Source organism: Pinus tabuliformis, chromosome 8, assembly GCF_031772625.1.
Source record: "Pinus tabuliformis cultivar Carrire ecotype Pingquan chromosome 8, CPIR1, whole genome shotgun sequence".
Taxonomy (NCBI): Eukaryota; Viridiplantae; Streptophyta; class Pinopsida; order Pinales; family Pinaceae; genus Pinus; species Pinus tabuliformis.
The window spans coordinates 870,050,204-870,063,866 of NC_142294.1; positions in this window are offsets into that span (position 1 = coordinate 870,050,204).

The window sequence follows — 13,663 nt, forward strand, 5'->3', positions numbered from 1 at the left end:
AGGTAATATTGTTGAGCCTACATCAAATGCATCCGCTGCAGCTAGGAACAAATGGAAATCCAGAGAACAAAGCAAAGAAGATCATCCGGGACTCTATCGACAAGCGCTTGGTGGCCTATGTTTTTGAATTGAACACCTCCAAGGAAATCTACGATAGACTGGATGTATTATATGTACCATCTAATCTCAAAAAGAACCTGGTGTCCATTTCAACAATGGAAGACAAAGGCTACAAGGTGGCTTTCATCGATGTCAAGGTATGTGTATTGAAAAACAATATTAAAGATGCCTTCACTCTTGGGTTTCAAGTTGATTCATCATATCAAGTTGGTGTAAGTCCGCTAGGTGTCATGTCTTGTGACACATCTCTTCAATCCAAACTTTGGCATCAGAGGTTTTCCCACCTTCATTATAAAGCTCTACCCGATGTAAGACAAATGGTGACAGGAATGCCCAAATTCCGAGTAGAGAAATAAGGTGTATGTCCGGATGAAAGCTCAAAAGGAGACCATTCCCCTCAAGCCAAAGCAAGACCTCTCATATATTATAGTTGGTTCACTCAGACATATCTGGTATGATGCCTGTGAACTCCTTGGGAGGATATTCATATTACCTTACTTTTAGAGATGACTATTCTCGAAAGACTTGGATATACTTCTTGAAAAAGAAGGATGAAGTGTTCTCCTAGTTCTGACACTTCAAAGCCTTGATCAAGAATCAAACCGAAAAGAAGATCAAGATCTTAAGGACTGATAGTGGGACTGAATATGAATCTAACAAGTTTCATGACTTTTGTGAAGAGGTTGGCATTAAGAGGGAGACTACTACACCATATACTCCTGAACAGAATGGTGTGGTGGAAAGGAAGAACCGTACGACTATGGAAGTTGTCCGTGCCATAAGACTTCCGAAGTTTCTATGGGCTGAAGCTGCAAACACCGTCGTATATGTACAAAGCTGATGCCCTCATCAAGCACTAGGTTCCAAGACTCCAAAAGAAATGTTCACCGGTAAGAAACCTGACGTATCTCATTTTAGAATTTTTGGAAGCCCTATATATTTTCATGTGCCAAAAGAGAAATGGAATAAATTGGGTGCATCTAGAAAGAAAGGAATCTTCGTGGGCTATAGTGAAAATACTAAGGGCTATAGAATCTATGTAGTTGATAAAAGGAAAGTCGTGATTAGTCATGATGCCACCTTTGATGAAGATATGGCTCTCAGCAAGGTGAACAATCTTCCTACTTTAAGGATCTCTCAAGAAGCTAACACCAGGGAACCAAAAGAAAAGGATGATGAACAATGCCCGATGCGGATGAACCCATGGATCCTATTGATCCATCTGAGCCTTCCTTTTCTAGGAAGAGGCCCTCTTGGCTTAGGGGGCTACTCGATGATGCTGAAGGATACACTGCACCCCGAGGAACCTTCCATGAAAGTAAGAAACCTAACAGGTATCAGAGATACCTAACTATCATGAGCACGATCATACAAAATGAGCCTTCATCATTCTCAGATGTCATCAAGCATCAAGTATGGAAGGATGTTATGACCAAAGAATATGAGTCTATTATGAAGAATGATGTCTGGGAAGTAGTTCCCAGACCCCAGGACAAGACAATTGTCACTTCTAAATGGCTTTACAAGATAAAGCATGCAGAAGATCAAAGTACGGAAAAGTACAAGGCTCGTTTTATCGATTGTGGTTTCTCTCGAAGGAAGGTATAGACTATGACGAGATATTTGCACCTATTTCCAGATATACCACCATCCACTCGGTCATAGCCCTTGCGGCTTCACAAGGATGGAACCTACATCAGATGGATGTCAAGACCGTGTTCTTACATGGTTCGAACAAGAAGAGGTCTACGTGGAGCAACCCGAAGGATTTGAGATTTATGATCGAAAATCTCATGTGTGCAGGTTGAAGAATGCCCTCTATGGGCTGAAGCAAGCACCCCGAGCATTGTATGAGAGGATCGATAGCTACTTTAAGGTTGAAGATGACAAACCTCTCATACTGGTGTTGTATGTTGATGACCTCTTTCTAACAGGTGCAAACCCTCTCATTCACAAATGTAAGAGGGAGTTGACTTCTGAATTTGAAATGAAGGACCTAGGACTGATGCACTATTTCCTAGGACTTGAAGTCTGGCAGAAGCCAAGGGAAATTTTCCTATCTCAAGGAAAATATGTGGTGAAGATATTGGAAAGATTCGGTATGGTGGACTGCAAGCCTGTAACTACCCCGATGGAGCTTGACTTTAAGAAGTTAAGCGGTAGCACTGCTAGACCTGTTTTACGAAATGCCACCGAGTATCGTCAACTCATCAGAGCATTAATGTTCTTAGTGAACTCCCATCTAGATATATTCTTCGTAGTCAACACGTTGAGTCAACATATGGGATAACCTCACCACATACATTGGATTGGTGCCAAGAATCTGTTTAGATATCTTCATGGCATAATTACTTATGGGTTAAGATACACTGCCGGAGATGTGAGACTACTTGGATACACTGATGTTGATTGGGTAGGCAGTGTGGTGGATCATAAGAGAACTTCCGAGCGTTGTTTCTCCTTGGGATCTGCTTCGATATCCTAAATGAGCAGGAAGCAGAAGTCGGTGGCTTTGAGCACCACCGAGGCAGAGTATATTGCTGCTAGCATGGCCACCTGTGAGGTAGTCTGGTTACAAAAGCTCTTCAGTGATCTATTTGGATTTACATTGGATACCATTGTGATCCTATGTGATAACAAGACTGGGATTCGTTTATCAGAGAATCTTGTATTTCATCATCGCTCCAAGCATATCGATATCAGGTACCACTCTATTCGAGATATGGTGCAGTGGGGAGCTATAAGGCTCCAACATATCAGCACAAATGAATAGGTCTCTGAAATTCTGACAAAGCCCCTAGGAAAGGTCAAATTTTTTACTTTCCGAGAACAACTTGGTGTCATTTAGAAACCCTATGATGAGGGTCCTGTATGATGTATGGAGCTCTTGGAGCTCCGGGGGGGCACGGGGTACTTCTTGGAGCAACATATGACCACAAGGTGACTCACCATCCCCTGGTGGTGTACGTGTACAGGGTAAAAGAATCAAAACTTTCCTTGTGACACCCCATGGCAACTATGTAATAGGATGATCAGTTCTCCTGTGAGGTCTGGATGATGTGTTCTCCATGACGATTGTGTAGCAGGATGATTAGTTCTCCTGTGAGGCTTGGATGATGTGTTCTCCATGATGATTGTTTAGTAGGATGATTAGTTATCCTACGAGGTTTGGATGATGTGTTCTCCATGACGATTGTGTGGCAGGATGATTAGTTCTCCTGTGAGGTCTCGATGATGTGCTCTCCATGACGATTGTGTAGTAGGATTATTAGTTCTTCTGTGAGGTTTGGATGATGTGTTCTCCATGATGATTGTGTAGCAGGATGATTAGTTCTCCTGTGAGGTCTGGATGATGTGTTATCCATTACGATTGTGTAGTAGGATGATTAGTTCTCTTATGAGGCCTAGATGATGTGTCCTCCATGGCAATTGTGGAACAGGATGATTCACTCTCCTGTGGGCCAAGATGATTATTTCTCCATGGCATCCACTGGATAGGATGATTCGCTCTCCTTTGGACAGGATGATTCATTCTCCTGTCAAGGCATCCTACCCATGTAGTCTGGGACTCATGGGAAGTACCACTCATCTGATCAATGAGCAGGGAAATGAGGATAGGGACCATAGTGGTACCGATGGATGCATCATTGTATCTACCATACTCCTTATGCTAAGATGACCTTAACTGATCTGGGATCAATGATACTGGTCTGGGACCAGTGGTAGGAGTTGTACCCACTATGACATTGACTTTGTTTCGGTTGAGGATTGATCTGGGACCAGTGGTACACACTCTGAGACTGACTTTGAGTCAGTGGAGGATGGTATGGTACATCTGTTATCTCAAAATCAAGTCCTGGAAGGCTGCAGACCAGGAAGACTTCAAGTAATTGTTTCAAACCTACTTTAGGCTAAGGCTCAGCCTCCCCAACCTGAGAGGGCTCTCTCAAAGGATTAAAGGCTTTTTGATTATGATCAAGATGGCTAACTCTTGTGAAACAACTAAAAATGAAAATGGTGGAAACACAACTAACAAGTATCCATTGGGCTTATGGAGTCATATATGATTCAGTATTAACAGTAGGGTTGGCTTTGCATAAAAGTCAAGGCATTCAGATTTCAACATATGTAGAGCACACCAAACACATAGAAGGCAGTTTACGAGTATATGAAGGAAATTAGAGCACTGTAAGCGATTTCTAAGTAATCAAATACTCATAACACTGTAGATAACATGAAAAGACAACAAAAGAAACTCATACATTGAACTCTCTATGATTCTTGAGAAGCATAAGCCAGTACTGTATTACCGAAAAAAACAAAGTCTTTACATAAGCCAAATATCAGAGCTTTTTTCCATAAATTTCCAACCCCTAATACATTAGTTCTTTCTCCTATATATAGAGTTCATGTAGATTCCTTCCTCCAGCATGAGGGGAATTCGAAATCCTCCTAATTTGACACCTATTGACACTTAAAACTAACTATTTAATACAAAGGACAACTAACTAGGAGTCCTAGAGACCTAATACAACTAGGAGTGTAACTCCTTATTATGATTACAACAACCTTATCTGAACATTTAAAAAATTCTTTGAAACCTAAAACTCCATGAAGTCGAATTTGATGGTGTTCATAACCTTCCATCTAGCCCTTGATGACTCATCCTTTTGTTGTTCCTAGAAACTAGGAGACTGTCCCTTGCTATGTTCTGGCTGAAAAATAGGTCTTGGGACATAGCTCATAACTTCTCATAAAAAATGTATTTGGAAAAAATGAAGGGGGATTTTGTGAACCAATCCATGCTTAACAAAAACCTCTCTTATTTTTTTGAAACATCTTTCCTACCGCCCAAAATATGTCTTTGAAAAACAGGTGTCAAACAGAGAAATAGGCTTGTGAAAAACTACACTTACAGCAGTTTCATAGCGCAAGTTTGGTCCTTCATATCTCCTAGATCATAATGGATTTGAAGAAAGTGGAAGAGGTTTTTGTATTTCCATATCTTAGGAAAAAAAACCTCTTTCACTTTTCAGAGATGAGTTTTCCATTGCTTGGTAATCCTCTTGGAAGTCGACTACTCTTTTCGTAACATAAAACTTTGGAGTTCATAAATGTCTTTCCTTTCCTTGTTTTGCCTTTGCTAAACACTTATACTTCGTGAATGCTCCCTTTCAGACCCTCCTATTCAAAGAAGAATTCCATTTTTCTCACAAAAATGGTCATCAAATCACAATATCCAGCTACAACAGTTTGTAGCGCGCTACGAAACTGCTGTGTATTAGGCATCATATTCAACAGTTTCGTAGCGCGCTACAAAACTGTTGTGTAATCACAAAACACAGTTTCTAATGCCAAAATTTGACTGTCTTGAGCTTCATTATCTTGAAATGTCTCTTTTCATGTGCCCTCTCTTCAATTTCTCCCTCCTCATGTTTGTATTTCATCAAATCACCAACTACAATAAAATCTCCATGAGATTGAACATATAGTGCAAGAATATGACCATGATGGCCACATTCAGACTGTAACTCTCTTGAACCATCATCACAGAGCCCCCATTTGTATAACTGAATCTTTTGATTGATGCCAACAAGCAAATTTTCATTAAATGCATTCAGATTGTAAACATAAACCTTTGTTTCCTTCTCAATAACAAGTTGCAGTTTACCATCTTCAACTGAGAATACTAAAATTCGGCCTTTGTTAGGTTTTTTCTCCTCGGGAAATACATATGCTGTCCCAACACAATAATAAGCATTGTTGTCATTTGTAAATGAACAACTAAGGATGGAACATCCATTTTCATAAGTATCAAGTTGATATGATGAAAGAACTTCAAATGTCTGATTATCTATGAGGTGCACAAAGTGTGTTTCAATCTCCTCAATATTTGTCTGAGAATACTTCACACTGCAAATGGAAAAGGTGTGAAATTGCTCCTGGTGGAAAATACGACGAGCATGCTCTCCAAAAGGAATTTCATGGATATGAAGTTTCTGAATGTCATCAATTTACCCAATAGTAAGCAGGTTCTCTTTTGCAATTGCAAGGCTGTCTGGAAAGGAAACTGAATTGAAAAGGAACATGTGATTGACTTCCTTAAGATTCACATTGCTATATAGCAACTTATAATTTCTACTGTAAATAACTGTCGGCCTGTCTGATGCTGCAAAAAAATGTGTTGTGTTCTTACAGCGAAAAATCCTCAAGGTGATAACTTTTGTACCCAACAAAATCTTCTTCCAGTCAAACAACTCTCCAATGCTCATATTCAATATGAAGCTGAATAGATGCCCATCCCCAAGACCACATAATAAGTATGCAATCCCTTCAAATCTTGTTTGGGCCTTCAAAGAACTCTGATGTATGCTAACCCTGAGTTTGACAAGTGCTTCTTATGCATGAAAGGAGCATGAGAATGACCAAGACCAATTCTTCCTCACCTTACCCTTTTCTTTTGAAATCTTTTTAGTGATAACAACATCCTCGATCACTTCTTCTTCTTCATAATTCGAGCAGAGTAGAACAGAACATAGCAGAGCAGGGGTCAAGCTGTTCAGGGTAGTGCATTTGATGGATGAATAGTAGCGACAGTCATATGAATTGCAGATGGAGTTCTCCATAGTTGAGAGGGAGTGTTAAAATTGGCAACTAGTGCCAAACTCCATGTGGGTCACCTTATTCATGGCTGATAATATTTTTCCTAGATTCCTCTCGTCGAGAAGTGTAGGATTGATCTAAAGATCATTCGATTCTGATAAGTATTTATGGAGATATGAATTTATTTTGATTATGGAAAAATTATCAAGTCGACCAGCAACTCATGTAGGCTCAGAATCCCAACAGGCACATCTATTCATCATCAACATCTATATATAAATACAAGAGGTCCTTTCCTCATTTGGACACACACTTATCATCCATCTCTCTCTCTTCTATGCATAAAAGAGTCTCTCTCTCTCTCCTACGCAGATAGGTCTCTCTCTCACACATGGGAATGAAGGACGCAGCTAATGCTGGTGATGCCAATGATGCTGATGCTGGTGATGCTGATGCCGATGATGCTGATGCCGATGATGTCGACGATGCTGATGCCGGTGATGCCGATGATGCTGATGTCGATGATGTCGGTGATGCCGATGCCAGTGATGCCGATGATGCCGATGACGCTGATATCGATGATGCTGATGTCGGTGATGTCGATGATGCTGATGTCGGTGATGCCGATGATGTTGATGCCAGTGATGCCGATGATGTTGATTCCGGTGATGCCGATGATGTTGATGCTGGTAATGTCGATGATGTTGATGCTGGTGATGTCGATGATGCCGATGCCGATAATGATAATGATGCTGATGCTGGTGATGCCGATGATTCTGATGCCGGTGATACCATTGATGTTGATGCAACTAATGCCAATGATACTGATGTCGGTAATGCCAATGATGCTGATACCGCTAATGTTGATACCCCTAATTTAGGGTTTGTTGCTTCTGATATAAATGAAACTTTTGTACTATTTCTCTCTGCTAAATTATTGAAGATAAAAGAAGATTTGATCAAAGGGTTTCCCCATATTGGGGTTTGTCCCTGGCTAGCCGCCACATCTTGTGTCTCTTGTCTTGGCTTATTTTCTGTTGATCGTTTAATGTTCTATCTGCACTTTACTGATGTACATGTGATTACTAATCTGTGGATAATAATAAGAAAGATAAGTAAACTGCTCTAAGCATAGAACATACCATAATTTAACAGATACTGGAAAAGGTGGGTGATAATTCCTATTGACTTATTTTACTACCATATATGCACATTTACTCAGTTGTGAATGTAGAGAATTTGAAACTCTATGAGTCTTCCATGCTAGATCAAGAAGATGAACATTTCCTACCTTTTGTGGAGGATTTGGCACCAGACGCTCAGGTAGAGTTGACGTAAGATACAATTTTCAAAAGAGGTCCAGAACTATAAGACATGGGTAGCATGACCTTTGGCAGATTGGGTTGAAGCGACAACTTCCAGGCAAAGCTAAATGGTACACCAGAGAGAAGGTGGAGGAAAATTTTCCCCACCTCATTCAGTAAAAGCTTTTGAGGACCAAAAGCCTCACAAAATGGAGAATCGTGATCTGAACTAGATCATTATATTGTTTTTCATTCATCTCTATGCATTTGGAGTGGAAAAAGTGTAGGAATAAACTCACAAGACTGTTTTTACCGGCGGGACCCAGTTTGGAGAAACAAGTTCTGAAACCTTTAGGGAGTGTTTTGAGGCATCAAACAACATTTTTTGTGGGGAAAAACAATGTCTCTAACTGTGGCATCATTTCATGTTATTCTACAGACAAATATATTTCCAACGACACAAGAATCATGTCAATTGGAGTCTGTATGCAAAATTTAGGCGCCACTCAAAAGTTGACCTTCCTTTTTTCACACCTATAGTTCAGGAGGATGCTATATCATTCCCATTATTCATAGAAAATGGGCTAGCCATATGATTGTGATGTAAGAGACTATAGAAGAGTCTATATTGTAACTTTGTTTAAGAGTAACTATTCTAGTCAAAATCAACCACTAATAGGCTATCGAGTTGTGTTATAACTAAGCCACTAAGAGGAAGAGGCATTCCATTCTTTTGGGAGCATTTTTTTCCATAGTTGAGTAGACATAGCCAGGAGAGCTAAGGGTAGAGAAAACAGAGAGGATTTGTGCACTGTAGTAACCCAGGGGCCACAAGCATTACTTCTTTGTACCTGCAACCATATTTTCAAACAAAGAAAGAGAGCGAAGTGGCCTCACCTTCTAGCTGGGTTTTCTCTTGAAAGGATTTCCCAAAGAACATATATTCAGTCTTGTGTGTGTGTTCTTATTTTGTTGTTCTCTACTTTTCTGCATAATTTCAATTTGCATGCATGCAATAATTACAGTTAAATCCACAGATCTTAAAGTTTAATGAACTGTAATACTATAGATAATATTATTATATCTATTGTGACGAACTACCCGGTGGAATATCCATTATAGTTTATGAATCATTTGGTATCAGTGCAGGTTTCTTTGGGCATTTGTGGATATTTACATAGCATCTAGGTCGACAAGGTTGAGAATCATAAAACTCTAATCATGGCCGCAAATATGTAAATGAACCTCGTCATCCTGTAGAGGTGAGGTTTTCGCGGCTTGAAAAACAAGTTGCAGATATAAACCACAATGTAAACCTCCTCATGGTGTCTCCAAGCAATAAGTTGGGGATATATGGAGAAGATGAGGGTTTGAATGTGGAGGAAAAACCAAAAGGGGGATTAGGAGATTGGGAAGACACAAAGAACCAACCAAAGAAAAAACCCAAAAAAGATTAACCCAGTTCGAGTGTCATGAATCAATCCCTATTCAAGATGGAAGCAAAATTCGATATCAAAATTTACCATTGTGAGATCGAAGTTCTGAAGTTGAACCACCGGTTGCAGCAACTGGAATTTTTTTCAACGTCCATGACATCAAGGAAGGGGAAAATATCTCATTTGCACGACTGAAATTAGATGGCCATGCACTAACTTGGTGGGAGAGCCACACAGAAACCCTAAGGTTGGAGGGAGAACCTCCAGTGACTAAGTGGGAGGATTTCAAAGCCCTCATTAAGTCACAGTTTTATCCCCTTTGGTACGTGGAGGAATAGTTTATTCAGTGGCATTACTTCAGGAAAAACTTAGGCTAAAGCATGCAGGATTACACCACAAAATTTATAAAGATGGCTATAGTGTTGGGTATCTCTCCAAAGAACCTAGATGTACTCCTCAAGTATTTGGGGGGTATGCACTTCCATCTGCGTGAGAAAGTGATGTTATTCAAGCCCAAATTGGTGGATGAGGCTTGTGTACAAGCACAGTACCTGGAGAACATAGGCCTAAAAAGAGCGTAATCAAGTGGATCGAAGCATAAGGAGAAACATGAAGCTTCAAAGGAGGGGAATAAGAAGTAAAAAGGAGGAAAAGATAAAAATACAACATTCACCAAACACCAGTGAAAATATCCTAGCAACCACTGCAATATTGATGGCCATACAGAGGAGAAGTGCTGGAAGTTGCATCCAGAGCTAATCCCTAAGAACAAGAAGAAATATAATAAGAAGAAGAATCTCATGGCCACTGATTGTAGAAACGAAGTTGAAATCATCTCGGACGTGGATGAGAAGATCATTTGTACATCAGTGCAAAAGAAGGTGAATTTGAGCTACCTTCAACAATAGGAAGAGAAAGAAATTACCAAACCCTTCCATATAAAGATATAGGTCAAGAAGTCAAATATTGATGCTCTATTTGACTCAGGATCGCAAGTGAATCTCATTGCAGTAGAGTTGGTCAAGAAGTTGGGGTTGGAAGTTTGTGATCATCCAAATCCATATCCACTGGGATGGGTAAATAAGGGTGCAGAGCTGAAGGTAAAAAAGCAGTAAAATTAGATTTTCTATCAGTTGATTTTATTGATGAAGGAGATATGGATATGGTTCCCCTTGATGTATGTGGAATCGTGTTTGGGAGTCCACACATGTACATGCATGACAAAGTATTCATGAGGAGAGCCATCCAATACTAACTCATCGAGGATGTAAAATTGTTCATCATCAATGCGCACAAAGGCAAGTAAACAATTTCACTGGTAAGTGCCAACCAAGCCAAGAAATTGATCAGTTCCAACAAGACATGTATTATTGTTTTTAAGAGAAAGTCAGTCTGAAGAGGAGTCAATAAGAGGCAAGGCATCCCTAGAAGCGTGTACTAAGAAATAGAAACAACAATTGAAGGATTTGTTACATGCATACACGGATGTTTTCCGAGATCCTAAAGGGTTACCACCTAAGCAAGAAGTAGAGCACGCGATATAGCTATTGCCAAACTCCCCATTGCCAAATATTGGGTTGTAAAGACAGTGTGTTAGAGAAGCAAGTGAGGTGAAGAAAAAATTGTAGCAACTACTAGAGGAGGGTGTCATTCGACTGATTACATCACCATGTGGGTCACCCATCATCATTGTGCCAAATAAGGATGGGACTTGGAAAATTTGTATAAATTACAAATAATTGAATAAAAACGCGCTCAAGAATAGATACCCCCTTCCCAGGATAGATGATATGCTAGATCAATGGCATCATGAAAATTATTTCACCAAGCTAGACTTGAACTCTAGATATCACTAGGTTCAAGTTAAAGAAGAAGATACATGGAAGACCGCTTTCAAAACAAGACAAGGTTTGTATGAGTGGTTAGTTATGCCATTTGGCCTATGTAATGCACCGGCTAAGTTTTTGAGATTAATGAATGATATAATGTTCCCTTTTATAGATTCATTTGTTATCATCTATCTCGATGATATACTAGTATATATTTCTACCTGGGAGGATCATATTTCACATTTGACATAGGTGCTAGAACCATTAAAGAAGCACCAATTGCTAGAAAATCTCAAGAAGTGTGAGCTTGCGCAGCTGTCTTCAATGTATCTTAGGTATGTGATCGGTGGAGGAGAGCTGAAGATAGATCCTTCTAAGATGGATGCCATCATAAAATGGATGGTGCCTACTAATGTTTTTGATTTCATTAGTTTCATTGGGGAAGCACAGTATCTGAGGAAATTCATAGCCTCATTTTCAGTGGTAGCAACATCGCTCCACGTCATAGTAGCAAGTGGCAAGAGTTTCCAGTGGGGAAAAGGTCAGTAGAATGATTTCAAGGAGCTAAAGAAGAAGATCAGTCAAGCACCAATTCTAGAATTATCAAATTTGAAGCATCCCTTTGAAGTGGAGACAAATGCGAGTGGGTATGTTATGGGAGTCGTCTTGATGCAAGGAGAAAGGCCCATTTTCTACCATTCTGAAGTATTTCATGGGGTTGTTCTTAACTACCCTACCTATGATAAGGACCTATATGCCATGGTGCAAGTTGTGAAGAAGTGGAAGCACTATCTAATGGGAAAGGAGATAGTAATCCACATAGATCACTAGCCATTACACTACTCGTAGGCCCAAAGTAAGCTACAACGGACTAGGCATTACAAGTGGATGCGATTTTTACAGTAGTTTCATTTGGTGATCAAGTATAAGAAGGTAAACACAAAAAAATTGGTCGATGTGCTTTCAAGGCCACCCACATCAAAGATTACAGCTTTGGGGACTCTTATGCACATGGAGGCATTCACCCATGTGGCATATAGAGAGGCATGTTCAGAAGATGAGGACTTCAAGTAGGTGTATCAGCAATTGCAAGGTCAGATTCATGCGCACGATGGCAACAACACCGTTGACTACCATTTTGAGGATGGTTACTCTGTAGGTTGGATAAGCTATGTGTTCCTAAAGGTGAGTGTTTGCAGCTGATTAGAGAGGCTCACACCTCCAAGGTCGCAGGGCACTTTGTTATAGGGAAGATCGTGGAAAACTTGCAGAGGTACGTGCATTGGCCCAAGACGCAAGAGTAGGTAGCTAGGTTCATAAGAGGATGCATGCTTTGTTGTGCCAACAAGCCTAGCAAAAGGAAACAAGGCCTATATCATCCCTTACCTGTACCTACTCATCCTTGGGAAAACATTTCCATGGACGCTGTGGGAGGTTTATTGACAACCAGGAAGGGACATGACTACCTATTAGTGGTAGTTGATAGGTTCAACAAGATGTGGGTTTTGATGCCCTGTAAAAAGACTGCCAACAGACAAGAAGGAGCTAACTTGTTCTTTGGATAGGTTTGGGTGCACATTGGGATACCAAGGATCATCATTTCAAACAAGGACACAACATTTCTCTGTGCATTCTGGACTACATTGTGGGAGAAGATGTACACAAAGTTGAAGAGATCTACAACATTCCATCCACAGATATATGGGCAGACAAAGGTAGTCAACAAGACTTTCGTGTGCTTCTGAGGGGATACAACCAGAAGCATCTGAAGACCTAGAATGAAAATCTGGTATTTATACAACATTCTTATAACAGAGCAATCCACACTTCTAAAGGAAAGTCCCCACTCGAGACTTTTTTGGATATTTTCCACCTTCACCTTTGGATATTGTATATGGGAAGCAAGGATGAGTGAGGGAAGATCTTAGAAGAGATGCTTTGAGGGCTAAAAAATTTATAGAGAAGATCAGACATATCCATCTACATGTTCAAGAAACATTGTAGATGTCACGGGAGAAGTATAAGCTCAGGCATGATCAACACATAATAAAGAAATCATTCAAGGTGAGAGACAAAGTATGACTATAGTTGAACAAGGAGAGGTTGCAAGGACCTGGTAAGAAAATAAAGTCTCTAAGGTATTGTCCCTTTGAGATACTAGAAAAGGTGGGTGATAATGCCTATCGACTCAGTTTACCACCATATATACACATTTAATTAGTTGTGAATGTAGATAATTTGAAACTCTGTGAGCCTTCCATGCTACATCAAGAAGAGGAATAGGTCCTACCTTTTGTGGAGGATTGGGCACCAGACACTCAGGAAAAGTTGACAGAAGATATAGTTTTGCATAAGATGTCTAGAACTAAAA